Source organism: Notechis scutatus, chromosome 5 (genome assembly GCF_049901735.1).
Source record: "Notechis scutatus isolate UNSWTSFEM ecotype Mainland chromosome 5, rNotScu1.2, whole genome shotgun sequence".
Lineage (NCBI taxonomy): Eukaryota > Metazoa > Chordata > Lepidosauria > Squamata > Elapidae > Notechis > Notechis scutatus.
The window spans coordinates 83,086,730-83,112,935 of record NC_142013.1 but is presented as its reverse complement, the minus strand read 5'-3'; the positions used below and the strand labels follow the sequence as shown (position 1 = coordinate 83,112,935).

Below are 26,206 nucleotides of genomic sequence, written 5' to 3'. Positions count from 1 at the left end.
TTACTTAAAATTCTGTTTATTAACATATATTTCTTCTGGCTATTTATATAAAAAACATAGTCCTCCTTGACAAAACTTGCTTTGCCTATTATAGAATTGTCATCACAGAATTAGAACACCATGAATGCATAATAAAGATTACATTATACTTGTGGTCAAATGTAAGAATTTTTTTTATTGTAAAACAGGCTATCCCATTCCAGGTGAACAGCAGGAAAAAAAAAACCAAAACATTATTCTTATTTATAACAACAATCTAGTAAGGTTACACACTAAAGTACACCGCTTGAATTATCTCAGTTTGGTTACAAACTACTTGAATAAAAACATTTTAAAATGCCCAATGAATTTGACTAGAAAGTTAATCAATTTTAATTATGTCTCATGACAAATGGTAAAACAGCATGCCAATCTAACTCGAGCAGTATACTAAAATGGTATTTGCAAGTGATGGAATGCACCAAAGCAAAAACAGACATATGTATTCTTCTCAATAGTAGTACGCTATCAATGATCCCCATCTGCACTTGGTAATTGATTTTTATTTAGAATTTATTTCTGTTTTACATTTTTTATCCTGCCTTTATTAATTTTTTTATATAAATAATTCAAGGTGCGAACATGCCCAATGCCCTCCTCTTATTTTCCCCACAACAATAACTATGAGCTATGAGATGAGTTGGCTAAAAGAGTGACTGGCCCAAAGTCAATCAGGCAGCTTTCATGCCTACAATGGGAGTAGATATAGAATAAAGAAACTCTTTCCGCTGAATAGAAGCACATGACAGAGAAAGGTTGGTTTCAAACCAGTCAAATATCAGAGTTATATTATATAAAATATGTATAGTTCCATTTTAAAATGTTGTGATACAGATACACAGCAGATATACACATTCTTCCCCTGGTAATTGAAAGAAGGAAGAAAAATTACCATATGAATAAACACAGTAAATCACATACTTAATGTAGAGGGGTTTTAATACATAATATGTGTGTATGTATACATTTGCCTATATGTATGCATGTGTGTGTGTAAACACACAGAGACATGTACATATACATATCTATACATAGTTAGCAGCTCACTTTTTAAATGCAAATATAAATATCTTTTGTTTATGTGTTTTTTGTTTTGATTTGGTATACAACTTTTTAAATACATAATTTGCATGAAATATTTAATAGAGAATGACAGACTTTAGTGGACCTCAGAATTACTGCCATCTGGCAGCCCGACAGAATCTGTATTGATGGGACATTCAATTTTGATCTGAAATAAATATGTATTTTTCTCCAGTACTGGATTTGGTCCAGTTTCTATCTTTTCCTAATTTAGAAGCTTGCTACAAAATTAATAAACCATTTTGTAAAATGTGATGGAGTTGTTCACATAGTTATCAAATAAAAGAAAATTTCTCAATAGAAAATAGCCAACCTTTTATCTATAAATTGATTTATAGTTAATTTTTCATTCTAAAATTTGATTTGTTCTATCTCTATCCATGTCCTTCCTGCTTTCCCATTTTCTCATCTAAAATTCTGTGATGTGTAAGTTTTACATATATAAAATAATAGCTCAATACCCGTGCTTCGCTACAAAACTATGTGGTTGGGCTTAGTTTTTGAGGAGAAAAATAAAGGGAAAAAGTTCTGCTTCTGCCTACCAACATCCATTAGTATTCATCTGGCTAGAGTCCTGTCAGTGTGTGAGGCTGTTTGGAAACTGAAACAGTATTTGCTGTGTGAGCAAGACGGAGACAGCAAGGAGCCTGGGCATGAGGTAGGTCAACTCAAGCTGCTTTCTGCTGTGAAACTAAAACTGAAACTGAAACTCCTCTCCTCTGCTTGTGTTTTGGTGGGGAGGGGGAGTAGAACTCCTTAGCATCATAGCGTGTTAATAATAAATGCTCTGATTGTCATTTTGAAAAATCCTTTCTTGTTGAGCACCTAGAAACCAAGAGGAACATATGTTCCAAATTTCAAGTTTGTAGGCTTTATGGTTCTGGGGAATTTGTGATGATGCGGGAGTGGTATTTTGCGTTTATATATATATAAGCTGGATTCCGATGCTTCACTACGAAACTATGTGATCGGGCTTAGTTTTGGGAGGAAAATGAGGAGAAAAAAATTCTGCCTCTGCCTACCAGCATCCATCGGTAGTCATCTGGCTAGCGTCCTGTCAGTGTGTCAGAGAGTTGAGGGCTGTTTGGAAACTGAAACAGTATTTGCTGTGTGAGCAAGAAGGAGACAGCAAGGAGCCTGGGTGTGGCTTAGCTCAACTGTTCTGAACTAAAGCTGCTTGCTGCTGTGAAACTAAAACTGAAACTGAAACTCCTCTCCTCTGCTTGTGTTTTGCATTTGGAACAGATTTCTTTTCAGGTGGAGAGGGGGAGTAGAATTCCTTAGCATCAGATCATATTAATAATAATATACGAAATACTAATGATCTGATGGTCATTTTGAAAAATCATTTCTTAGTGAGCACCTAAAAACCAAGATGAACATATGTGCCAAATTTCAAGTTTGTAGGCTTTACGGTTCTGGAGATTTTGCGACGATGCAGGAGTGGTATTTTGCTTTTACAGTATATATATAGATGTAATACATTTTATATATGTAATGCAGATATGTATTTGTTCTGATATTCAAAACTATTCATTCTATTTAAAATAGTTGGAGGATCAAGAGTAGTTAACAAAATCAAAAAGGAGTTAGCAGGGAGGATAATTCCTTCTTTTGTTTTAAAATTGTTTCTTTGTCATGCAGTCCCTTGCAAAGATGCTGAAATTCTCTTTGCCCACTGTTTTCTTGCAGGATCTTGTGATTATGTAGCAACCACGATGAACGTGATTTCAAGAAAATACAGAAGTTTGGAGAAGTCTGATGCAACTATTTGACACAAGTTGGTCAGTTGCCTTAGAAAATTGTGGAGTTCTTCTTTCTCATCTTTCTTTTTGTAAAAAGTGATGTTAAGATTAATATTGACATTTTACTCTTAGTGGGAGAGAAGAAAAACATAATGTCCTTTTTGGCCCCCCTTTAAGAGCCACAGTGGTGCAATGGTTAGAGTGCAGTTCTGCAGGCTACTTCTGCTAGCTGCCGTCTGCCTGAAATTTGGTAGTTCAAATCTCACCAGGCTCAAGGTTGACTCAGCCTCCGACCCTTCTGAGGTGAATAAAATGAGGAGCCAGATTGTTGGGGGCAATATGCTGATTCTGTAAACCACTTAGAGAAGGCTGTAAAGCACTGTAAAGCGGTATATAAGTCTAAGTGCTATTGCTATTTTGAGGAATAAAGCACCTAACTAATAAAGAGGTAGGATTTATTTTATTGAGGGGAAAAAATAGAAATATCTTTGACATGTTGTTTTCATCTCTTTATGTGTTTCAAAATTAAAGTAAGATTGGATACCTTTTATAAAATATTTCTCTCAATTTCTAACATAAGTGTTTATGACGACTTAGTTCCAAATCTATTTTCCATGCTTTATTAAAAAGTCCTGCCTAACATTTTCCATTTCTTTTACTAAGGATTACATTGTTCAATTTATTCAATATTTTTATTAGACTCCAATTACGATTTACCTATTCATTGATTCATCACAGGTCAAGTAGGTTTAGAAAATAATTGGAGTCTGGCTGGTGAACCTTCAAAGTACAACAGAACTGTAGATTTGATTGGGGAGATTTGGAAAAAAATACATTGGCAAAAGTTAAAAGCAAACCATCTCTATACAACTGCCAAGAAAGTTTAATGTACATGTCTTTGCCATCAAGAGGAGTAAGCCCACCACAAGGAGTTATTTTTAAACTTACCTGATTTGGAAACATTAAAATGTGGCATTCTGTGTTCTTTCATTAACAAAAATGCATCATATATTTATTTATATATTCATTCATTTGTTCATTCAAATACTGGATCACGTTGTTAAAAAATTATTTAATAAAATTCGAAAATTAAACTTTAATAGTATTAACTTATGCAAAAGAATATTTGGAAATTCTAAAATACTAAATATATTTAATGTATAAATCATATTTTTAAACTTTGCTTTATATATTTAATTAATTTGTGTTATTTAAATGTAAAATAAAATTATAATTCTTTTATTGATATTTTGGAATATATTTAAACTTGGAAAATAAATAAAGTTATCTAACAATTTCCCTATAATTAGCTATGTTATCATACACTTTTTCTTATAATAAGAAAAAATCCAAATCTAACATTAATGTTTTATGAGCTTTTTAAAATTCCTTTTATTTATCTATATGGAACTACAAATAATTTGAAAATGCTATTTTAATATAACCAGAATTTTTAACACACTACAACTTCATCATTTCACTTTTATTAATATTTTATCAGAGGCAAAAACCTAGGGGACAGTTCAATGTAGTTAATTAATCTTGCAGAGTAAAGAGCTAGTGGGCAGTTAACCTAAAATGTACTAAATGATTTTATCAGTTAGGGAATAAATTCTTATTTTAGAATATTAAAGAAGCTCAAAAACTGCAGTATAACATTATTTTTTTAAAAATGAAGCTTATAGTTTGATTTTAAACTGGCTCATTGAGAACTGATGTTTAAAAGGTTTAGTTTGAGGGGGAAAAGCAATGCTGTAGTTCTTTGGATATGGACTATGCAGGTATAATATCAGTATTTTTGCAGAAAACTTAGCATATCTCTTCTTTGTCCAGTATCAGTTCCGTTTTCTTTACTCACACATATGCACTTATAATACAAACAAAAAGTTGTCACTGACATAAAAAAATTGCACCTGCCTGACTGTCCTAGGGTAATCATCATAATTTATTTCACTATGGATATGCTTATATCATTCTTTATTCTACATAGATCAAGTGCTTTCTCCTAATTTTACAAATAGAGAGAGAGGATGGGTGGATGGATGGGTGGATGGGTGGATGGAGACAGATAGGCAGACAAACAGACAGGCAGGCAGGCAGACAAATATAGGGATCCTTGGTGATTTCAGAGCTTGGTTGTTTTCTTGCAGATGTTTCATTAATCAAACTAGGTAACATCATCAGTGCTAGATAGATGATAGATAAGTATACGATGATAATAGATAGATGAAAAAGATAAAAAGATATGCTTTCACTTTTTAGACTATAACAATAATTCTTACTACATTATATATACACACATACTTATATTTTAGAAGAAATCTTTGTTGGACCAAGTTCATTATGTATAAAACTCTATTGTATAAAATATGTTATAAAATTAATTGGAATTGGATTCACCTAATACTGTCCAATGTTTATCAATTGTTCATTTTTTTAAAAAAAAAAATCACTTTTCATTTATTTATTGGCATATGTTGTATTTTATTTATTTTATTTTATTTTATTTATTCATTCTTACAATTTATTAGCCCTCTGACTCCCAAAACCTATGAGCATCTTACAATTTAAAACATAAAATGCAAATTATGAAAACCCCAGAATATCACACAAACAAAGGAAACCATCTAGCATCTTTCCTCTCCATCAAAGCTTGGGAAAATAGCCAGGTCTTTAATGACTTCCTGAGCATTTTCAGGGTGGAAGCAATCCAGATCTCTGGGAAGATGTTTTAAATGGCCCAGTGGAAGCTCTTCATCTTGTTCATAATTTACACACATGTTCCTTTTGATTATATGATATTTTTGATGGATATTTGATCCAGGAAATTAAAAGGTTGATGCTAAGGTTCATGCCACTGAGATGCTCAATATATTTCACGTCTGGGGTTTATACATTACTGCTAAAGATTTTCAATCAGGAACTCTGTTTTGGTGTCAGATAATACCTACAAATGAAGAAAATTGTAGTGAGGGTCACTGGACGTAATAGTATGTGAGAATGACCTTGGGAAACAGGAGGAAGAGCTGCAGACTCGACAAACATCATGAAAAAGATATCTCAGCCAATAGAAGGAGAGAGGTGAGGGTATGGGGAATATTTCAAAAGGGCCCCTCTTTAGTTTTCCAAAGAGTTAAAGGAGAGGAAGAGAAAAATACCTTCATAGTTTTAGACTTAATCCTAACTTAATTGCTAACATGCTTGTAAAGAAGGCACAGAAGAGGCTGTACTTCCTGAGAATGCTCAGGAAGATAAATCTATCTCAGTATCTACTTCTGTCCTACTACTGCAGCACCATTGAGAGTGTCCTGACATACTGCATTCTTGTATGGTATGGGAGAGCTCTGTAGCAGACAAAAAAGCTCTACAGAAAATCATTAAAACTGCCCAGAATATCACTGTGCTCCAGCTATCTGCCATGGATGACATCTTTACATCTCGTTGTTTGAGTAAGTTGCACAACATTCTCAGAGACTCTTCCCATCCTGCTTACAATCTTTATGAATTTTTGCCTTCTGGCAGAAGATACAGAACAATTAAAACTAGGACCACACGTTTTCTGAATAGTTTTTAATTCCAGAGCTATAATTGCACTTAACAGTGAACTTAAGGACCACAATCAGTGAGGGAATAAATTGTAATACTGTTGGACAGTATTACTTGGTCTGTTGTGAGGATGTATGTGTCTTTTTAGAAGGTGGGGAATTTTGCCAGGTGGGGAGGTGTTTGGGGATTGTCATGTATGTGTGCATGTTGAGTCTTGTCTCTAGGTGTTATGAGAATTTCATTGTATGTATACTGTGTATATACGTAAAATGACAATAAAGAATTTGATTCAATTCAATTCAACCCTAAAAGTTTCAAATTCCTTTAGCTGTCTTTTGTAAGATTTAGCTACATTTACCTTTTTTTTTTCCAGTTCTTAGGCTTCCTTTTTGTATTATGATAACCAAAATTGGACATGGTGTTACAGATGTGGTCTGACCAGTGCAAACTAGAGTGGTACTATCATTTTCTATGATCTTGAATTATGTCTCTGTTATGTAGCCCCATCAGGCAGTACAACACTACCTCATCCTTAATCTGTGGTCTACTAAAACTCCCAGATCCCTCCCACAGGAACTATTGTTAAGCCATGTACCACCAGTCTTGTAACTGGGCATTTGGTTCTTCCTGCCTAAATGCAGAGACTTACATTTTTCACCTTTGAACAAACCTGATGGATGGAATGAAATAGAATGAAATAAAAATAACTCACAACTCCTTGGTATTTCAGTTCTAGTTTTGGCAATCAACAAATAATAATTATGATTGTATTATTTCATGGTACAGATGAAGGTGCATACATGGTACAATAATTACACCCACAGAAACACCCACACAGTGTGGGTGGGTGTGGGTGTATGGGTGTGGGTGTGTGGGTGTGGGTGTATATATACAGTATATTCAGCTACAAGGAGAAACCTGACATTTATTATCAGAAAGGACACCTTTCCTGACTGAAATAATCACCTAGCTAATCTGCACTCATAAATCATGCCATATTGCTCTTCCTTACTTTTTTCCAAGAGGTCATCTGTGAATGACTGCAGCATTCTATCATATAAGAGACTCTGTGGTCATGGGATCTTAACAAGTGGACCATCACAAATGCTTATCTTTGGCGTCAGACTTGAATTTCATTTCTTTTTTTTTTCTTAGTTCATTTTGTGCAGACTGTATTTAAATGAGAAACAATGCATCATCCTCACTCCAGTCTGTTCATAGGCTGCTGTACTAACAAGCCATTGTGCATTCTGAATGGGGTGATTGGTTGGTGGTTTAATTTAAATGGAGGATGATTAAATTCAATAGATTTTTTAAAAAGTAACAACGGGATTATGTACAAAACCATTTTGTTCACTTGTGTGTGTCTCTTCTTTTCAGCATTCTATTGTGTATGACTCTGAGGTGCCTAGTTTTCTGGAAGGACATTAATATTAACTTCTGAGAGTGACATTTATGGCAGTCTCATTAAATATGGCATCTCTTTTTCTCACCCAGAGTTCTCCTATTGTATAAGTTCCACATTTGGATATGCTTTTATATGATTATCTAACAATAATGAACATACTGATTTTGAACATATATTTATTAAAGATTTATAGCTAAATCACATTTTTTTATCTAACCGGACTGTTTTGTCTTAGCTGAATTTACTGGAAGAATGAGAAGAAGGGAGAAACCGTAAGTCACTTTCCACCTTCATACCCAGAAAAAAATAAAATTTTATGACTAAAAGTGAACAGGTATTTTTTCCACTGTAAAAATATTTATTCATAAAAAGCTGTTTTTCTTATTCACTTAACAATGAATTAATATTAGACATAAGCTACTCTCATTCTCTAGTTCCACAAAAGATTATGATACATAGAAGAACATCTGCAGAAATATTGTGCTTTGTAAAGCATTTATTATTTACTGAGGCATTCAGGTCGATGTTTATATAAAATTATTTGAATTTAAAATGGGTCCTTTGAACCAAGATGGTCTAAGGTAAGTTACTTATCCAATTTTTTTCAGTTTTGAAATTCAGCTGCCACATAGAGGAATACTCTTCAGGCAGCAAATGACTGGCTTAGCATAGCTGGATTGCATCCCATTTAACAATGAGGAAAAACAAAATGATTTGCTATGCTCATTTCACATTACACACATTACCCAGTCACATTTTATCGGATTAAATTACAAATATTGTGACCAAGAAATGTGGCCAATGTCCTTCAAGACAGGATTTACATTGTGGAAGAATGTATCTCACTAATTTATTTATATTTAATTATTTATTTATTAGGTTTATGTCTTTACTGTTTGTTCTTAGGAGTTCAAAAGAGATAGAGGTTATCTGATGGGCTACAGGGAAGCATGAGAAGGAGGGAGCATATTTCAAGTAGTGGGGAAAGGCAAGAGACCACACAACCCAAAGATGGAATGGAGAAAGAGGAATAGATTTAGGATAGCAACTTCCTAGAATTCCCAGATATATCCATGAGGGTTAGAGTAGTATACATTTAAGTCTGGCAAGATTTTCTCTATGAGGTGTGTGAGCAAATAAAGAACAGAACTTTGGCTGGACTGTTCTAGATTGTTCTTGGCCTGAGCCTAACAATTTATCTTTAAACTCAGACAGTGTGAAACACTAGTACTATAAATGTCAAATCAAGTTCCATGTGGATCACCAGAAACCTTCTTTTGGGTATTACATCATTAAAAGTAAAACAATAGGTCTTTGGGTTGACGGCCTTCAGAACAGGAGGACACTATGTTTATGGCATTCTATAATGGAGGCCCAAAGACCACCTGAACTTTTCTTATTTTGCCAGATTTTTATTTGTTAAACTGTGATTGTTTTCTTAATATTAATTTTATGCCTGTTTTCATCCTGTAAATCTTCTCTGAACAAACTTTTTTTTAATCGAAAAATGAAATAAAATAGGCATCCTCTTATCCTGCACAAAGCCATTGTCTTGTGAGCCATATCTTTTTAAGATACTTTTATAAATGCAGGATTTTTTATTGAAATCCTAGGTTGAGATAGAAGATATTCAATAAACTTTCTGCCTTCCGTGTGCATTGTTTCATAGTGCAGAGAGTAAAGGCAAAGAATAAGACTTTAAAAAGTGTCAAGTTCCCAAATGGATAATGTGAACAAGCTAATACATACCATGACCCTGTGTGCAGACAAATGTGCTAGACCCTAAGGAAGTTCCAAGCCATTACCATAGTGTTTTTCTACCTTATCAACTTTAAGGTAGATGGACTTCAACTCGCAAAAGTGGCTGAGGAATTCTGGAAGTTGCAGTTCACACAACTTAAAGTTGCTAAGGTTGAGAAATACTGCTCTATCATCTCACTGCTGGGCATACAACAAAGATTATTGTAATCAGTCTTTCTAATTTTTAAGCCAGTACAGATATAAGGAGATTGTCCTCTACACATGGTATTTCCGTAGTTTTTCTGTCTTAAAGGGTGAAATTCTAGGTACACTGCCTGTGGCCTTGAAACCTCAAGAAATATTGTCAAGAACTATGAATAAATTATCATGTTTAATGCTACAACAGGGAACAATTATGAATTATACTGCTGGGGAATAATGAAACTTTGTTCTAGTTATATTTCAACATGGAAAAAAATGAAAAAAAAAAGTTAGTTTTCTGTCCTACTCCTACATCTAATTCCTGGATCATTGTGCCCTGGAAAACTTACAGCCTAAGTCTAATTGGTATAATAAAATTCCAGTTGGGTCATTGCATAAATATCCAAGCTCTCAAAAAATTACAGATGCAAATGAAGATTCTGTTTTTCTCTGGTTTTATCTAGTGCAAGCATCAGAATAAAATATTTGATAAGTCCTTCTGTTTAGCCTATACTGAGCGTCATGGGTTTTAGCACAGTTTTGGGCCATTATTTTTAATTACTAGATCACCATGCAGTTTTGAATACTTGAAACAGTTTTTCATACAGAATAAAATACTGTTTGTTTTAAGTTTGGAGAAAATTTAACTTGCAGAATTTGCTTTGTTTGAAAATCAGCCTTCAATAACAGGTAATGTTCTGTGGCACCATATGGAAACTCTCTGACATATGGATTGAATTAACAAGTTTAAAACTGTTAAGATCAGTTTTTCTTTCACTGGAGGCAAAATGGGGGAGGAGCAAACTTTGCAGGATGCACCTCTGTGAAATAAGCTTCAGTTACAACCATACAACTCAGCTGGTTGGTTTCTTGACAGGAAGGGAATTTTTAACAGAAGCTAATTTTATAGCAGTTAACAAAATGATGAATCAGAATGTGGAATGTGCTTACTCACTTCATATAATCTACACATGTGCTATAATTGCTGGGGGGGCGGGTTGTCTACATTTCCGTATGATATAGATCACACTGAATCTTTCCCAGTGACAACATTCCAGCATGGTTGGTGACATCATAAGTTCATGAAATTTAACTTGATGTGAGCCATTGCATCTGGTCAAGGAAGTGTGATGAATCTCATGATGATGTCATGAACTACATGGCTTACTATAATGGACAACTTGGTGAGAATCTGGCAAAAGGAATTTGAATTTGGAAGCATTCTTATATTATGCATGTTTCCTCTGCTTAAATGAAAGTGATAATTTGGTTGGAAGATGTTCATCTGGAAAAAATATATTCCTTTATTTGTATTTTTTCTCTAAGAATGATTTTTTTTTAATTATAGCCCAAATCATTGGAATAAGATACAATGTATATAGCAAGAACCTAGTGTCACTTGGCAGATCTTTTTCTAGGATGGCAGTGTAACTATAAAGTTACATAGGGGACGTGCATAAGCGCACCAATGTGCCTACCGTCCCTGTCCTATTGTTTCTTTTATTTTTCTTATATGTACCCATTTCATGTATTCATAACTATGTATATACTTATACCTACTATCTTGTAAGTGATTGACAAATCAAATAAATAAATAAATAAAGTGCCCTGACCAAAGAGATCCTGTAAACAGATTCTATTTATAAGAAGGAAGGAAGGAAGGAAGGAAGGAAGGAAGGAAGGAAGGAAGGAAGGAAGGAAGGAGGGAGGGAGGGAGGAGGGAGGGAGGGAGGAGGGAGGGAGGAAAGAGAGAAGAGAGAGAAGAGAGGGGAGGGGAGGGAGAAGAGAAGAAAAAGAAAAGAAAAACAGGAGAGGTGAGGTGAAAGAAGAGAAGAGAAGAGAAGAGAAGAGAAGAGAAGAGAAGAGAAGAGAAGAGAAGAGAAGAGAAGAGAAGAGAAGAGAAGAGGTCTAGCTAAAAATATAAAATTTCATAACTAAATAGAATATGCATTTGTGAGGACCTTATTTATATGGTTGTTCCATTCATATTTTCCCTAACAAGTTACGAGATCTCTATATAATGATGCAGCTAAGATGCCAGGCTGGTATAATTTGTTGCTTTGGACACAAATTCCTTGCAGCATCTCCACAAGTTCCAGTGTCTAACCTAAGACTTGACATGATTATTTTTTAACATTATCACTTTATATTAAATGCTCAGGACTCCGTTGGCATTTACATGTTGGTTACAGAGGAACAGGATATAAAGTATTCCAAAAGTTAGACAAGAAGTCCTTAGTCTTCCATAAGTGACACTGCCTAAATTAATTCACCTAATCAGCTTTGTACAGAAACTATATGGTGTTCGCCCAGATGAGTATTTGCAGAGAAAGCTGAATTTCCCCTGGGAATTGAAGCCTGGGAAATCAAAAGATAAAAAAACCAGAAGTTAAAAGCAAAGTACTTTTGAAATATTTCAACAATGTAAAGATATAGTCAAAAAGGGTCAAACTCTTAAGAGCAATTTTATCTTTACTTTCTTTTGTATTAAAAAAATACTTTTAATTTTCTAAGACTAACCTGTTTTGATTACTTTTTAAAAGTTATCTTAAGGTAGCTGTTGACTTGTGACTGTGTTTTTAATCATGTTCTCATTTTATATTTATTATAGCAAAACATAATTTTTTAAAAAATCAACTGGACTGGTAGCATAGAGGGGGTGCAAGAGAGGCTGAGTAGTTACAATGAGCTCTCTGGCAAAATTGCTGTTTTGTGTCCTGAGAATTGTAGGGCAGTTTGGCAAAGACCAGGAGATCAATATATATTGATGACTTGGAGATGCAGTTTGATTTTTAAGCATCTTCTATGGCTACCAGTAAAAGATAGAGATATTTGTGTTCTGTGTGGCTGAATAAAACACACACACATACACACACATATATACATACATAACTTAGGTTAAAAGACATGATTATTGTAATTCGAAACTCATGAAGTGTTGCTGTGTTTGATATTTATTGTACTTTGGTGTAGAAAGAAACGTAATCTGGAAATAAGCAATCATTACTATTATATCCTCAAAATGTTTTAGCCTTGGGTTTTATATTTGATAAGACAAGCTTGAGTGACAGATGCAAACTGAGACTGACCCCATGTCCTTCTGATCTTCTCTAATTGAAATTTTGTGGGATGAATTGAATGAGGGCAGTTCAAAGATCTGGGGATCCGTATTACATAAACATCATTTCATTTAATCAAAACACTCTTTGAAGTGCAACACTTGTAGACCACCTGTAGCTTTGAAATATAAAGTCATATAAAAGCTTCAGTGAATCTGAAGGGGACAGTGCGCAGCTACAATACGCTAGTGGAAAGAAAAAAGCAAAACAGGTAAGATGATCATGAAAGCCTAGTTTGTATTAATGTTTCTCTTCAGCATTGTTTTATTCCCCAGGCGGCAAAGCTTTCTAAAGTGGGAAGCAACCCACTGCTTTATTCAGGATTTTATCAAGATTGTTTTTATTACAGTTGTTGTTATTTATAAACAAAACGTGTTTGCTACCTAGCCTCCCAACTTTAATTGTTTCTATTTCATATGGATTTTACTCAGCTTCAATTCTTCTCTGTGAAGTTTACATTTAAAGACAATTTCAAAGACAAAATCACTGCAATATAGTCCTTGCTTTCCTATAAAGGATGCAAACAAGGCAGTTTTCCACCTCAGAATTCTGCATGCATTTTGTAAAATATACCCAGTATGTAGGAACAGCAAGGACATGCACTCCTCTAAATGTATTTAAGGATGGATGGCAGACTAGATGATGATATTCAGACACAGCATGATGCATAGAATTAGGTGGGTTTTGGTAACTTTCCAAGCATAAGGAACAAAATCAGTATTCCATTTCTTATGGATACCTCTCAAATCTGTATACAAATATTGTGTTCACATGCAGGTATCTCAGCAAATCTAGAATATCCTAAAATATAAAGCTCGTGTTCAAGAAACCATACCACTTTGAAGATAAAACAAATCACTAAATAAGCTGGACATTCTTGAATTATGTTTTCCGTTATTTCAAAATATGGAAATATTTTTGAAACATTTCTGAATATTTCAATAGAAGGTTGGATTGAATGTTCCTTTTGTGAAATTCTGATATAGAGAATGAAAGATGAGGAAGGGGATGGAAGGGATGATAAGGGAGGCAAAAAGGGGGGAGGGGAGGAGAGGAGAAGTCTTACAAGGCTGCATGTTAGTTTGATGTGTAGGGAGAACCATGTCAACCTCCAACATACTTCCAAGAAATTCATCATGTGGGAATTCTTTACATTTGTGTTAATTCTTGGTTGATGCAGCAATGCAACAACAAAGTGGACCAAGAGAAGTTTAAGCAGCTACCCAAATTCAACAAAATCTGCTGTCAGGGTTCCAACAAATATCCTAATAAAATTAAGAGTCTCAAGCCATTTAGCAAGAAAAATCCAGTTGTTTATTAGGAGCGCCATTTCAGCATGATCTAGGTGAAGCCAGCTCTGACTTCAGCCAATTAGCGCCTTGCCTCCCAGAGTGTGTCCACCAGTCACATTTCTCAATGGAGCAATTTTGCGGGTCTTAGAAGTCATTCCCTCCAGCAGTTGTTGGTCTCTGTGGAGATGGCCTTGACTTTGCTGGCTAGGCTGTGTCTTGTTTTGACTGAGGTGTGCATTCCTTGGAACAGCTGTGAGGTGCGATTTCCATCCCCCTGCCTATGGCAACTCGGGAGCAGGTCAGGAAAACTTCGCAAGTTGACCCTGCATGATAATAGTAATTAATATTAAGTGTATAATTTGATCACAAAGAGTTTGCTTTCCTTGTGTTTCTTTGATTTTCTGGTACTCTGTAATCTGTCTTTTGCTAAGGTTGGAATAAGTTTTCCAGCCTACTAACATTCTGGCAGGAAGTTAAATAGAATAGCTGTAAATCAAGTCACATTTTTCAAATCAGGCTATAAAACCATAAATCAGCCTATAGTTTTTCCATCAGTATTGCAAGGAGTTAGCAAATAATGGTTTCAGAATTCCAGGAAGCAGTCCAACATGAGGGTTCCATCTAGTATAATCTTTAGGTTGAGACCCATAAAATACAGGTTGCTAAAATAAAGCTATCACTAAAGTTGTTTCAGCAAGGCATGAGCCTACAGAGTAGTTTAAATCTGTTAAATCAACCAGATACAGATAATCCTCAGTTTAGAGCTTGCAACTAGGATTGGAATTTTGTTCATAAATTATGAAGCTGGCCAAAAAATAATGCAGTCATGTGACTGCAGGATGCTGCAACCAGCCGTAAATGTGAGCCAGTTGCCAAGCACCTGAAATATATTCATGTGATCATTGGGGGAGCGGTGGGGGAAGTAATGTGACATTTTACAATGAGTAGAAGTGTCTTACAGGCCATTAAGCACCTTTCTGAGGTTGTAATTCTGAATGGTCATTAAAGCACAGATTGTAAGTTGCAGACTACTTGTGAAGCTGAAATCCAGTTTTGGTGTTGCTATGTTATCATTCTGCAAAAAGTCAGCTGCCAATGTTGGTCTTTCTTGATAGGCTTCTATTCTTCTTCTAGGTTATCCCAGTGTCTTGCGCCATTGTCTTCTGCATTTTCAGAAGTGAGATCTTCCCTCTAATTTCAAGTGTCAGTCCTCAGTATCAGAGTCAGAAGCAGTGAGACTTACATCTGGGTTGTCATGCCCCTGTCGGAATCTGATTCTGGGGGGGGAGGCCGAGCAGCTGACAGGGAGTGGGATTGTGCCTCTGTTGCCTGAAGAAGAAACTGGGAAAGGCACGGTCCTGTTGGGCACAACAGGGAAGAGGTAGAGCAAGGGAATTTAGAGGAAGACCCAGGCCCACCTCTTCTTCATCCTAATGCACACAGGGAGGAACGGAAAAGGGAGCAATGTGAGTTACGTGTCTTACAGGGGAGAAAAGGGCCCTGATTCCCTTCATCAGCTGCAGCTGGGAACACAGTGTTTAAAAAGGGAAGCTATGCATAGCAACTTGTTGGAAGCAAAATTATCTGGTATCACCGAGGCTTATCTGTGTTCCTGGCATCTTCCCAACTGTGTGTATTTTGCTGTGCTTTCAAGCCTGCAATTCCTTCTCCTGCCCTGTCAAGTTAATTACTGCAGCGTGGTTTGTTTGGATTTTTAGTTACAGTTTGTATGTACTTTGTTTTCGGACTGAATTTCCTCCACTTAAAGGCTGTTCCTGGGAGAGTTTTTCTCCAGCTGAAGATAACCTGAACATTGGGGGCAAAGTTGGGGATAATAAAGGGACTCTTCTTGCTTATTTGACTCTGTTGCTTTTGTGCCACGCCCCAGGTCATCACAGGTCTGTGTTAAATAACATTGGGTCATAGGCAACATTGTAGTTTGTTAGGGTTAGTGTTCCATATTAGCAGGCTTACAACCCTGCAGTCCTATTGGTCCAGAAAAGCCAGATCGTGATTGGATGGCTTGAACGTTCCTGATTGGCCCATATAGGGTTTGCCGCGGTTGGTTGAAACCAAGCGCGGCAAACTCAAAGAGTTGTCATTGGCTGCCTAGCCACGGCCAGCTCTATCAGAAGAACTGCCACGCGCTGGGTATTTTAGTCTCAGAATCTATCTGTTTAATAAAGAGCTGTTGTTCACTACTCAAGCCTCGTCTATTCATGGGACCCACCGACCGTACTTAACATTGGCGACGAAGGTGGGATTCTGACACAACAAGACTAACCAGCATGTGGCAAACGGTGCAGAGACAACCAGCGAAATGGCCAGCAGCGCCACGCCGCCCTCACCATTTAACCCAGCCAGCGAGGACTGGGAGTCCTACATTGATCGTTTCCAAATGTTTTTGGAATCCAACAACTTGAAAGACGCCACCGGCAGCAAGAAACGGGCGGTATTTTTAATGCACTGCGGGCCCGCCGTTTTCAAAATGGCCAAGGCGCTAGCAAAGCCCGCAGATGTCAAAACAATGGATTGGGACAACCTAGCTCCCATCCTCCAAAACCACTATGCTCCGGCTGTACCAACTCTTATCCGGAGGCATGATTTTTATCAAAGAGACCAGCGCGAGGGCGAGAGCATCGGTGAATTCGTAGCCGACCTGAGGGACCTTGGAGGTTTGTGTGGATTCGCTAACCTAGATGAGGCCATGCGAGACCGGGTTGTTTTCGGCCTGAAAGACCCAGCACTCCAAAGCAGACTAATGGCCAAGGGTGACATCTCCCTCGCCGACGCCATAGCCGAAGCAACCGCAGCCAAAGCTACCCGCAAATCAGTGGCCTGAATGCGGCGTTCAAACGGAACCGATTGTCAATTGACCAGTGAGGCAACTACCACACCAGAAAAACTCACAACCACCGCCCACCATGGCGACGTCGAATTCCCTTCTGACAGCGAAGAAGAAGAGATTCACCGACTTCAGTCAGAACGTGATCGGCAAGACCGGCGGGGTCGTAAGTCGGGGTACCAGTGTGCCGGCTGCGGAGGAAATCACCCGCCTTCCAAATGCAAGTTCCTGGGCGCTGTTTGCCGACATTGCGAGAAGCGGGGGCATATCGCTAAAGTATGCCGCAATAAAAGAAACTTCAGCCCCTGGCGTCGAGGCAACAGCCCGAGAAGACAAGATGGCACCCCCCACCAAACACCGGGACTGCCAGACTGACAGCAGGTGGAGCCGGGACGGCCGAAACAAAAGATTCAATGAGGCACCGCAAAGAGAAGAAACACACCAAACAGTTATCATCGCCCATTCTTCACCAATAGATGCACGGAAGGTACGCATTGAGGTCGGTATCAAAGACCAACCATGCACCATGGAGGTAGATTCTGGCTCCTACCTCTCCATGGTCTCCTGGCACACCATAAAGCGTCTAATACCCAGCATACGCCGCCAGGAACTAAGTGACCAGAAGTTGATCCTGAGGGACTACCAAGGGAACCGCATCCCAGTGGCTGGCACCGGGCATTTCAAGATCACCTTCAAAAACCGCACCAATATTCTACCACTTACAATTGTGGAAAAAGACCGCCCCAGCCTACTCGGATTACAATGGTTCTCGCCGCTAGGGATCGAGATGGCAGGCATCAATCACACAGACGAAGAAGATTGGGAGGCGACACTCGTACGAGACTTCCAAGAGGTCTTCGATGACACTTTAGGCAAGTACAAGGGGTCCCCAATCTCCTTCAATCTTAGCCCAGACATCACTCCCATCCGCCTCAAGCTGCGCCGAGTGCCATTTGCACTCAAGCCTAAGATAGACGAGCTATTAAATAAGCTCATCGCGCAAGGGGTATTAGAACCTATTGACCATGCCCGTTGGGAAACACCCATTGTCACCCCCATCAAACCAGATGGATGGTTGAAACCAAGCGCGGCAAACTCAAAGAGTTGTCATTGGCTGCCTAGCCACGGCCAGCTCTATAAGAAGAACTGCCGCGCGCTGGGTATTTTAGTCTCAGAATCTATCTGTTTAATAAAGAGCTGTTGTTCACTACTTAAGCCTCGTTTATTCATGGGACCCACCGACCGTACTTAACAGTTAGGGTTAGGGTTAGGGTTATTAAAATGACACACGTACTTGATATGATGCACATGGTGACATTGCCTTCCCTTGCCCTTCCTGAAAAGATTTCTTCTTTAGTTAATTTTTAAAATTTTATAGGAGGACAGCAGTAAATTGGCCATTCTTAGAATTGTGTACTGTTCTTTAATGGCTTTGAAACAGATACTATAAAAATTATATGACCCAAATGCAATAGTCTGGGAGCATGGTGGAAATATCTTTTGTGCTCCCATTCTGCACCATAACTTTATAAGGGGTCCTTGGTGGTCTTTGAGCTTGTTCGTTTTCTTGCAGATGTTTCATTATCTGAACGAGGTAAAATCATCACTAGCACTGATAATGTTACCTACTTAGGGTAATGAAACATCTGCAACAAAACAACCAAGCTCAGAGAGCACCAAGGACCCCTCATTTCAACCCTGAGCTACAAATATATGCCTTTATTGCTATAATTTTATGGCTTAAGAGTGTTTTCAGTGAATAGCTCAATACCACTGCTGTCATTTTCTCCAAAGAATGTATCTTCAAGAGTTAAATTATATTTTCAAACAAAAAATTATGTGATATCATTTTCTTGGAAACATGTTAGCTCACACTGGAGATTCATGTTCTCTTATTTTAAAGTTGTGTCATGGTAAAAAGAAAATACCTTCCCACACAGTTGTGATCATTTCAAGAAATGGCTTCTTGCTAGTTCTAGATATCATAGATTTGCCTGCCACCCCACATGATGTTTACCCAGTAATTCTCAGTATCTGAAATATATATTTAGGAATATCTATTTTAAGGGAAAATATTTGGAAGTGAATTTTATGTGGTTTAAACAGAAGTGATAACACAGCAAGGATTATGGTCGGGTTTCTGGTCATAATTTTCCAGTAGTACAACTATTATGTCTAGAAATCTATTTCTAACAAACAGCACTGGCCTTGCACTCATATCCTGCTTGTAGGCTTCCCACTGATCCATGGTTAATTTCAATCAAAACAGATTTACAGATGTTTAAATCAAGTAAGATTTTGGTCTGAGTCAGCATATGGCAATCTCTCAGGATCTCTAGAAGAACTGTTAGACAACAATTTACAAGACCAAAATAATGGTTGACACATCATCAAGAAAACCATTCCAATTTCATATATCCAGAATTTCAAAATATTCTGGTACATTATAAATCCAAAAAACCCACACAAAACAATATATTTATCAATATGCCATATTTGTATTCCAAATACCTATTTGCTTTTACAGTTCTCAGTGATCATAACCAACAACAACTGATATAAATGGAAGTTTAACAAATATAAACTAATTATTTAAATGATGTTAGTGTTGTCAAGCTTGAGCAATTTAGCCTGAATTCCACCTAAAAACAACAAAAAACCAACAGAGCTGGATTTTAAAAAATTAAGAACATGTAAACAAAAAAAGGATAAATTAATACTTTTTGTTTTTATAATACATCTGTTTTCCATTAGTATTTTTGGTATTACCTTGAAGAAATAAGAGAATTATCATTCATGATCATCCTTTAGATATCAGTATGTGTCAGATCAAATTCGTACTTATTTAGATGTTCCTTAATCAGGCATACAGTGGGGATCTCTGATGACTTCATTATGCTAAGCAGAAATTGGCCTAAGTAGAAACCATGTGAATTTTAAATCATGGTATTGGGGTAACAGGTGGATATTTTTCATTTTTTTTCTGTCACAGTTTGTTCATGAGGCTTGGAAGAAGAAGATACGTCAAGTCCATGATATTGTGCTTCCTGGAGCCTAAAGTCAAAGAGCCTTTGAGAAACTGTTCCCTTTCAATCATAATTCAAGACTCACTTTCCAGAAAAAGATGAGTCATTTGAATTAGAAGAGAAAGAAAAAATAAGACGGGGAAAAAAGAAATCTATGCTCTGTCAGGCAAGAAAGATCAGGTCCACACATGAGGTCAGTTAAACTGATTTGTTGCTAATCACTCCTTCTCAGTATTGGTTAATGCCAAATATTCTTAAATACTGGTTAATACCTGCTTGGGGTTATCCACAAAATTCAAGGGAAGTTGGACTTAGTCTGCTTATGGCTACACAGGGATTCTAGCCTGATCTCTCTTTTAGTCCCACTTCCACCCCCACCGCCATTCACTTGCAAATCATATGAGTGGGGAAAGCAGAGACTCTACAAAGCATATATTAGTAAAGCAGTATGAGTGAGGATCTATTGTGGAAGGTATTTCTTTATTCATTTTTAGTGTTCCTGTTTCCCAGGAAAAATTATTTTTTCTCAATTTTGTATTTAAACGTATAAATAAATGAAAAGGACACTAGCTACAGTTTGTTGAGTGGGATTTCTATTCCAGAAGGATAGCTCTTATCCTGGTTTAAAGTAATCCAAGGCCTTTATCTTGAGAACATTTTCTGCTAAAAGTCAGGTTAGCTCCAACCCTTCTAATGTTCCCAAAGTCCTTCAAGAGCTGATTATGTCATCTGTTTTGAGTTCTCAGGGAACCAATAACATCATAACAAGACCCTCAGTGGCACAGTGGTTAAAGTGCAGTACTGCAAACTACTTCTCCTGAAAGCCAGCTGCCTGCAATTTGGCACATCGAATCCCACCAGGCTCAAGTTTGACTCAGCCTTCCATTCTTCTGAGGTGGGAAAAATGAGGACCCAGATTGTTGGGGCAATATGCTGACTCTGTAAACTGCTTAGATTGGATTAAGAATTAAGTCTAGGTTCTATTGCTATTTTAAGATGGCTCCACTATTGATGCATTTACTCACTCCTGCCTGTGGTTTGTATATATTATTTTTTAATTTATTTTAATTTTTAATAATGATTTATATTTTTATAATGATTGTTTTTAATTGTTGTTTTTATTTGGTTGTTTACAAGAAGAAATGAAAATAGTGTCAATTCGGGTGAAATGAGTAGCTATATATATTTGTTAAATAAATAAATGTTGAGAAACAAATCTAATGGACTCTAAATATTTTGTTTAGAAGTAGTGCAGCTTCACAAGGATTTTATGTATTATCGATATAGCTGCTTAATTTGATGTTTTCATTTCTTCTTGTGGGCCAGTCTAAGAAACATCTTACAAAATGGCTTTTAAGCCATTATAAACAAGCTAGCACCAAAAAAGCTTTCAAATATTTTACTGTAAAGAGGAAAATAATAATAATAAATTAATTAGTAGCCTGATCCAAATATAAAGCAGATTTCACAAGATAGTACAAGAAAAATCTCAGAGCTTTTAGTGAATTCAAAGAAGAGAAATTTATATTAATGTTTCCCTGTAAACAATACCATTTCCACTGGAAATTAATACAATTGAAAAGAAGGACAAAGTATCTTTGCCTTGGCTGGAATAGATTGATTTGGGGAAACTGCAAATGAAAATTCTATCGTCTCATCACCAGATGCATGATGGGAAATTTCAGGGAAAAAACGGTGCTTGTTTTTCTCAGGATAAAAAGAATGTAAATGGTTGAAATACTTCACAGAGTTTCCCAGATATGTCAAATTTGGGTTAGACTACTAAATTGAGAAGCAAATTCAACAAAAGATTAGAGTTACAGTATACGGGGAATCTTTGACTTATGATCACAACTGACCCCAAAATTTCTGTTGTTAAGAGAGACATTTGTTAAGTGAGTTTTGCCCATTTTATGACTTCTCTTGCCATAGATGTTAAGTGAATCACTGCAGTTGGTAAGTTAGTAGCCTGGTTATTAAGTGAATCTGGCTTCCCCATTGACTTCTTCTTGTCAGAAGGTGACAAAGGTATACTCACATAACCCTCGACACAGCAAAAGTCATAAATATCATAAATATCAACTATTTGCCAAGCATCTGAATTTTGATCACATGATCATGGAGATGCTGCAAAGGTCGTAACTCTGAAAAAAAACATAAATCACATTTTTCAGTGGCTTTGTAACTTTGAACAGTCACTAAATGAACTGCTGTAAGTCGAAAACTACCTGTACTTTATTGCAAAAAGCTATTGTTTCTGAGTCTTGCCAATTTTAAGATGTCTTGACATCAACTCTCAGAATTCCACAGCCGGTATGAATTTCAGACATCTTAAGGTTACTGTACCTGATGCAATTTAGAAACTCTGCAAAAGGCTACAATAATCCAATTATGATTTAGCTCCTCTCCGTCTTTTACCCCAATGAATCAGAGGGGAGCTGGCCTAAATCCCTGCTGAATGCCAGTATTTCCCAGGGCTTCAAGAATGTTTCTTTGACCAGTTCTTGCCAAATTCCCCGTTCTCGGATCTCCCTGATTTTCCACAAAATAATATATAGCCTCTTTGCTCATCCGTTTCCAGATTGGGGTTATGGCACAATAAAATGTAGAGCAAATTTCAAAATGTGCTATGTATAAAAATAGAGAAGGACATTTCAGTCGATCATGTACAATGTCCATATGTAGGTGTAAAAATTCAGTATTTATCAGGTGGCAACAAGTTCATCTCTTGCTCAAATCATCTGCTGCCATCTAGTGCTTGCATGGATATGTGGTTGCCATACAAGTAGTTCTTGACTTCTGACCACAATTGGGGCCAGAATATCAGTTGTTGAGTGAAACAGTCCTTAAGTGACATATCATGTGACTGCTTCACTCAAGAGCCCCAATCCTGAGACTGCTGTTTCTGATTGTTAAGCAATCTTGTAGGTCATTAAGCAGTTTGAATCCCAGGTAAAAAGTGAGTCAATACCTCAGGGGGTTGGGAGCACCAGCAAAGCTACATGCAAATTGGGGGTTTCTGGAGTGCCTCAGCCATCCCAGGGCAGCACTCATGTGGCCTGAAGAAGAAGGCCTTCAGCAGTCCCAGCACCTCAAGAACAGGCTGCATTCTCATAGTGCTCTGGAGGTCTCTTTCCCCCATGGTGCAAGACTTAGAAAACGGTTGCAAAGTGGCTTTGGAAAAGAAGGCCTGACACAAACAGGAACTGCTTTAGATAGGCTTGGTGGGCCTCTTGGCAGCTGGAGAGAAACAGCCAAATGAGAGCAGCATACAGCAGATCCTGGAGAGCATTTAGCAGCAGAGACAACTGTGCCATTCTCCAATGCACAATTCCTTGGATAATGGCCCAAGATGACATTTCTTAGTGGCTGCAGGTGTGCTAGGGCTGAACTTGAGGGGGCCTGAGTGTAAGCAGGCTGTCAATCACCCTAATTGTAATCATGTGACCATGGGGATGTTGCAACAACTTGGGCACAGGACATAAGTCTTTTCTTTCAGTGCCGTCATAATTTTGAAAGGGCACTGAATGAGTGTCTGTAAGTCAAAGATTACCACTAATGAAATCATATCCCCAGCAGATAAACTAGCTGCCAGTTAATTTTAGGGGAGAGCCTTTCCCCCTCTTTGACTTTGTGGATTTCTCATAGTTAGGCAGAAAAGAGGCAACTTCTATATCTGAATATCTATTTGCCTCTATCTTTTCTACAGGTGTTAAATAATTAGAGCTGGCTGAATTATGCACTGCAAATAATATTCATTGTGAATAGAGCCTCCCCCCTTTAAAAAAAGCCTCACAAATAATTAATGAAGCAATCCTGATTTTTGCAAATGTGTTTATTCTCATACACATTCATCAAAGACCTTGGACAAAGAATTTGTAGTCTTGAGAAATGCAATAAATTATTGCCTTCAGGTAATGTTGCTCGTGTTTGGTCCTCAAGCAAATGGATGTTCCCACTTCTAGGTCTGTTGAGTTAGAGACTAAATTTTAAAAAGAGAGAAAAAATAAGCAGCAAATTAACTGTTCAGTTATCCAGCAACAGTTGGAAACAGAAAGAACAAGGTCTGACACTTGGCATAGCCTCCCATGTCATTTCAGTGTCTAACTTTTCCTTGTCTCCTCAGTTGTTAATTATCAGGCAAATTCATTTCCCAAATATAGGTATATGTTTTAATGCTACAATTTATAAAGGGAACATTTTGCAAATAAAATACTCAGTGTCTCATTTTAGAGCCATAACTTTGTAAGGCTGTTACATGTTAGCATGTAAATCAAATGAATATCACTGAGAGAACTTTTTAAAGTGATTTTCATGCAATCCTTTTTACTCTACATATAATTCAAAGCAGTTTGAAAACGACCTATGATATTTTTAGGCTGAAATGCAGAGAAGATAAAGCCACAATCATGGATGGATAATAGCAAGGCAAAGTTACTAAAGACAGGATTTAACAGCTATTATTTTCATTGGCGAAACTCCAGAACTCAGCTGTGTCCAGTTTTGTCCTTTAGCCAATGGACCAAGTATTGTTAGCAAATTAGTTCTCCTTATTCTTAAACCAAGTGCCAAAAAAAATATGCAGAAGATCTTTGTTGGAGTGACACATCAATTTAAAGTTGCCCCCTTCAGAAAATTTGATGTCAGTTGCTGTCAAGTGCAAATTAATATATATTTATTTAATTTTTAAATACAATTTAAGCTGTAGTTTTTTGATATTGCAGTTTTAAAAAGCTTCTTTCTTTTGAAGCTCATACAAAAGTTACAGTATTTATATTTTAACTACATCCTTTGGAATGCATCTGGATGAGGAATACTATAGATCGTTTAAAATAAAATATATACTATATAATACTGGTAATATAATAGATAATTCAAACAAATGAAGGAAGAACATAAATTCAAAAGCACAAACATATTTGTTTCTTCATCAGTTTTTAGAAAATTTGAAGAATTATTTTAACAGTTTATTGTGGTATTATGAAACAAAGAATAAGAAGTGAAGTTATCATAATGATCAGCATACCAAGAGAAAGAATAAATATTGTGTGACTTCTTCCAAATCTAGAAAAGGCCTTTGATAACTTTTGCTGGAACAATGTGTTTATTATCTTCCAGAGAATTAATCTAAATATAGAGAGATAAAACACTGAAGCTATGATGTTTAACAAGAATGTGTGTTGTTGAATAAGAAGCACAATTAATAAAAGTTTCCAGTGTTGGTGTTTATAGTTATCAATAATATAAAGCAAATATAGACCAAGGATTAAAAGAATGAAAGGGACTTCACTAGTTGTATATGGCTAGTTGAAAAGGTCTGCTGAACACATAAGAGTTTGAAAATAGCAAGAAATGTGAAAAAAATGTTTTTTGTTTTGTTTTTTTAAGAGTATAACTTCAAAATAAATATATAAACACATTAATCATATAGAATATATATGCGTTGCAAATGATATGATAATATATAAAATATCTGAAAAATAAAAAAGGCAATACAAGTTTCTAATAGAATAATTTCATAACAGAGGGAATTGGTTTTAAAAAGAAAAACATTAAATCCTATAAATTGTTGAGGTAATTCCTCGTTAGGAGAATGAGCACATACAGGGAGACGTAGTGAGAATAATGTTGAATAATACACACACAGCACACAGATACACTGTACAGTAAATGTAGGTTTTTACTTCCAATAAATGTATAAGCACAGTCCAAGATAAGCAGTCCAAGTCATTCACAGGTAAAGCAGTCAGTGTTCAGTTCAGAGATAATCCAAATAACAAAGTCCAGTATCAAAAACAAACAGTTCAGTAACAGACTTACATCAAATCCAAGAATAACAGTCAATAGGGAAAAATTGGAGGAACAGCAACACTCTCCAGAATCACCAGAACAGGAACTAAACAACCCAGGTTTCTGGCTCCATCTTATGGCCGTTTGAGGAACCACACCCAATTACACTTTTAGCATTTCCTTAAAGAGACAGTATTAAAATGTCTATCCTGGTTTATATATTTTCCAACCCAAATAACTGTTAGGTGACTTACATTCCTAACATAAATAAATAGAAAAATGAAAGGAAGAAAATTGTAAGCATTTGAAACAGTAGTGGAAAGGATTCTGGAAAGAAACTGGGTATAATTAATGAACTTTTAATGCGATGAA

General features: G+C 36.6%; 1 long non-coding RNA gene across 2 annotated transcripts in view; it reads right to left on the bottom strand.

Moving 5' to 3' along the window:
- Positions 1 to 23,861: 23,861 nt before the first annotated feature.
- The window catches only part of LOC113411576 (uncharacterized), a 51,445-nt gene continuing 49,100 nt past the window's right edge, over positions 23,862 to 26,206 (bottom strand). For both annotated transcript variants that reach the window (XR_015749883.1, XR_015749882.1), the window contains one exon: positions 23,862 to 24,026. This is a non-coding gene — a long non-coding RNA (uncharacterized LOC113411576). The remainder of the gene's footprint in view (positions 24,027 to 26,206) is intronic.